The following is a 4,729-nucleotide window of genomic DNA, read 5'->3' on the forward strand; positions in this document are numbered from 1 at the left end:
TAGGGGTGACCAGGCTGGCAGAGGAGGGAAGTTGGGGGCGACCGGGCCTGCAGGGAAGGGCAGTTGGGGGGGGACCCAGGCCTGCAGGGTAGGGCAGTTAGGGGCAGTCGGGCTGGCAGGGGAGCAGTTAGGCATCAATCAGGCTGGCAGGGGAGTGGTTAGCGGGTGATGAGGCTGGCAGGAAGAAGCAGTTAGGGGCAATCAGGAAGGCAGGCAAGCGAGCAGTTGGGAGCCAGCAGTCCTGGATTGTGAGAGGGATCAGGCCTAAACAGGCAGTCAGACATCCCTCAAGGGGTCCCAGATTGGAGAGAGTGCAGGCTGGGCTGAGGAACACACCCCCACCCCATGCACGAATTTTGTGCACCGGGCCTCTAGTAGAATATACGATGATAACTGCAACATTCTTAGTGCTTTTCCTTGTAATTCTTTAAATGTCAGCTGTCATAATAGCAATGAACTCCTCTTGATTTATTTCTCCATCACCATCTTTATCAAATTCTTCTATCATAGCCCAAAGTTCTTCATCGCTCATGTTTTCACCCAATTCTCTGGCAACACATCGCAAATTCCTCAGGCTTATTTTACCTGAATCATCATCATCAAATAGCTTAAATGCCTTCAATATTTCTTCATGTGGATATCTTTCCAATATCCAGTCTCACAACTTCGTTAAAATCTTCAAAGGAGCTTTTCCCTGTGGCTTCTCTGTCATAATCTTTAAGAATCTTCAGCACATCAGCTTTTTTTACATCAAACTCCAAGGCTCTCATTGCCACCTTTAATTCATGATAACCTATTGCTTCATCTTTATCCGTGTGAAATAGTTCAAAAGCATCTTTAATTTCTTGTTTCTGTTCTTCAGAGAGTTCTTTTTTTCCTCTTTGTTTTATCTACAAGTTCACTTCTCAGGGCTAAACTCATTTTCTCTTCAGACAGAGACGTTCCTCTCAGGAACGACTTTAACCCCTACTCAAGGTAGCACCACTACCTTGTAATTCTTAATTTCTGGAAAAAAGGCCCTGAATTTTCGTTTTGCTATGAGCCCTACAAATTATGCAGCTAGTCCTGGCTGCAAGCAGGTGAAAGTTTAAGGCAGTGGTCGGCAAACTCATTAGTCAACAGAGCAGCAAACCCCGGCTCGTGAGCCGCAGTTTGCCAACCACTGGTTTAAGGAAAAGCAGGATACTTGCACAGCCTTAAAGCAGCTTCCTAAACACTTGTCAATTAAAAGGGGGGAAATAGTAACTTCACCCGCGGACACCAAATTAACCAAGTGACCAGTGTTAATTACAGGTGCCCCATATGATGGGCTGAGAAAGCAAATCATTTCTGTTATCCTCCACAGAATGATAACACAGACATGCTCACATTGAGAGACATTCCATAAAATACCAGACTATGACTATTAAAAATTGTCAAGGTCATGAGGACAAGAAAAGACTAAGAAACTGTCACCAATGGAAGAAGACAAGGCAAACTAAATGCAAAATGGGATCCCAAATTTGATCCTGAGACAGGAAAAAAAGAGGATTAGCTGAGAAACCAGGGCAATTCGAATATAATCCACAGGTTTGTTAACAGTCCTCAGTCAATATTAGCTTTCTGGTTTCAGGAATTCTATTGTTATGAAAGGTGTTAACGGGAGGGGAAGCTGGGAGAAGGGCGCGAGGGAAAGTCTGAAATTATTTCAAATTTTTTTTGAACTTGAAAGCAATGAAGTGGCCAAAAGGCTGCCCAAGTTTTATTGGGGCTACTGCCCATGACTCTCCATCTGTGAGAAAGACACACTGCAGTGGTGGGAACCACGAGAAGAATGTGAAAGGTTATCAGAAATGGATGGAGGCATGCTCTTCCTCCCAGAGTATGCCTGCACTTTTCCCTTCCCCTCTTCTGCCCCCATAGGCATGCATCTCCCAAACTCTAAGGGTCCCCACTTGCAACCAGTGGAGCAATGAGCAGCAGTAGATCAAAGGGCTAACCCCCTGGACCTGTCCCTAAGGCCCCCTTTTCTCTGACTCTCCAGTGAGCTGACAGCAGCCCCACCTTTCCTCTAATGTTTCTAGAGAACCAGAGCAGCCCGCCCAGTCTCTCTCCTGTTGCTTCTTCTATCCCAGGCCCTTCCTTGTGTCACTGTCCCCAGCTTTAATTAACGTACTCTCAACGTCACCTGGACTCGTGTTATAAAATCTTTCCTGCAGGAAGTCAAGAATCCATGCACTACTGGCTGGCCCAAGGCAGACCCACTCCAGGCCGGTCCTTTTCCAGTAACATTCTCTGGTGACCCAGATGGGATCTTGTTTCCTGAGCCTATGCAACCCCGCTGGCTCCCTTCTCCTACGTCCATAATTGGGAACCCCACCAGTACCAACTGGCGCTGTTTCTCCAGCAACATCGCCAGAACATATGGTGCTGAGACTCGGAGCACCTGATCACCCTTCTCAGACACAGAAAGCCAATTTCTGATTTTGGTTTTATCAACCAAGACTTTGACTGGGATGTCATGGTGTACACTGTAGAGGGACATGCCTAGACTCTGGATGTCACCAGAAAGCTCTAAGAAATGGAGCTTGACTTGGAAGCTGATGAGGGCCCCTTGGGGAAGCGGCTGGGACCTTGCTTATCCACAGGGGTCACGCACTCTTTCCAGGTCTCACTTGCAGAGCCCACCTGCATCGCCACCTCCTGAAAAGAGACTCGACAATTTAACTGAACAGACTTATTCTCAGGACTAAATAATTGAGTCGATGAAATATGGGGCAATTACCAACTTTGCTTCTGGATACAACTCCATGTCAAGATGAGGATGCTTCGGGGATCCTGGCCCATCCCCCCTTTAGAAGGATCAGCTAATAGCCTCTCTGTTCCTGCTCACCCCTGAACCTGTCTCCAAGCATCCAAGTCCCTTGTCTCCCTTAGATCAGGCAGAAGACACTTCCATACCCTATGCAGGCAGGGACCAGGACCCTTGTCAGCAGAAAGCAGTTATTGAAGACAGAGCCCCCCCACTTCCCTCATCACCCCTAAAAGATTTCAGGGATTGCCCTAGCTGGTTTGGCTCAGTGGATAGAGCGTCGGCCTGAGGACTGAAGGGTCCCAGGTTTGATTCCAAACAAGGGCATGTGCCAGGTTGCAGGCTTGATCCCCAGAGTGGGGCGTGCAGGAGGCAGCTGATAAATGATTTCCTCTCATCATTGATGTTTCTATTTCTCTCTCCATCTCCCTTCCTCTCTGAAATCAATAAAAATATTTTTTTTAAAAAAATGATTTCAGGGATGAAAATCTCTGAGGGAGGAATGAAGCAGGAGAGTAAAACGCTAGGAACATTCCTTGGCAAGTGGGGTGGGGAGACTAAGACAACTAAGCAAACTGGCCCAGAAATTTACAGCTACATATGGAAGGTCACTGAACAGAAAGCTCTGTTGCCTAGCAACAGGTAAAACTGGCCCAGGACTCCCCCCTCCCCCCTAGATGGCCTTTCCTCCCCTGGTATATTGCTGGTCATGCAGTTTAGACCTCCTGACCTTTCCTCCCTAGAGATAACATCTAGGCCTCAATTGTATTTCCGTTCCAGGCCCAGAAAAGCAGCAAAACCAGGTGGGCAACACCAGGACCAGCTGCAATGCCTAGTGACCCTCCGCCCTGATGATGACCAACCAGTGGAGACCACAACCCTGAAAGGGCACACCTGGGAAAGCTCAGGAATATTCTATTGAGGTCCTTCCCTAAAACCTCCCCGAAACTCCTAGCCTTTAAAACCCTAAGACCAAGTGTGCTTGCTCTCCGCCTCCCAGGAGCATGCCTGCACCTTTCCCTCCCCCTCTCCTTCCCCACATGCGGCATCTCCTAACTCATGGGAGATCCATAGACCTGCAGCCAGGGAGCAATGGGCCGGGCAGCTCCTCCTGGCCTTACCCCGGAGCCTGTCTCTGAGGCCCCCTTTTCTCTGACTGTCCAGGGAGCTGATAGCAGCCCCACCTTGGCCCATTCTCTCCTATAACATTTCTAGAGAAAGCAGCCCCGCCTAGCTTGCTGTTGCTTCTTCTATCCCAGGCCCTTCCTTGTTTCACTGTCCCCAGTTTTAATAAATGTACTCTCAAAACACACACATACACACACACACACACACACACACACACACACACACACACACACACACAAGACAAAGAAAGAAAAGGATGGAAGAGCAGGCTCCAAATCTGATTGACAAAACAACGGCAGCATTTCAACAAGTAAAAGACACCTCCTACTGCATTCTCCGCTCCTCCACCTACTGGGGCAATGACCCCACCTCCCTGTCTCCCAGATCCTCCTCGCCCTGGTATGATGCCGGCACCCACATGTAGGGGCCCCCGTGATGACAATGATGGGCCCTCCTCCTCCTGGGATGATGCCAGGGGACCCGCTTCTGGAATGAGGCCACACCCATGCCAATGATGCCTGGGCCCCCAATGTTCAGACCTCCCACCCATCCCATGATGGGTACCCACTGGTCCAGAAATGACTCAACCAGACAGATAAGGAGAGAGAGAGCCTCTTTCTTTTCTTTTCTTTCTTTCTTTTTTTTTTTCTTGAGACAGAAGAAGGGAAGAAGAAAAGGTGGGAGCGAGAAAGAGAGAATGAAAGAGAGAGGGGGAAACATCAATTTGTTGTTTCCACTTATTTATGCATTCATTGGTTGCTTCTTGAATGTACCCTGACAAGGGATCAAACCCACAACCTTGACGTATGG

At 48.4% G+C, this 4,729-nt stretch overlaps 2 pseudogenes across 2 annotated transcripts; one reads left to right on the forward strand and one right to left on the reverse strand.

Annotated features, from left to right (window-relative positions):
- Nucleotides 1-427: 427 nt before the first annotated feature.
- Nucleotides 428-921, reverse strand: LOC308256164 (centrin-3-like; annotated as a pseudogene). The gene has a single exon. The product of its transcript is annotated as a centrin-3-like (transcript).
- A 792-nt stretch (nt 922-1,713) lies between these two features.
- Nucleotides 1,714-4,518, forward strand: LOC308256660 (U1 small nuclear ribonucleoprotein C-like; annotated as a pseudogene). Its single transcript has 2 exons — nt 1,714-1,861; nt 4,183-4,518. The product of its transcript is annotated as a U1 small nuclear ribonucleoprotein C-like (transcript).
- Nucleotides 4,519-4,729: the final 211 nt, after the last annotated feature.

This window comes from Plecotus auritus (assembly GCF_963455305.1).
Source record: "Plecotus auritus genome assembly, chromosome: 8".
Lineage (NCBI taxonomy): Eukaryota > Metazoa > Chordata > Mammalia > Chiroptera > Vespertilionidae > Plecotus > Plecotus auritus.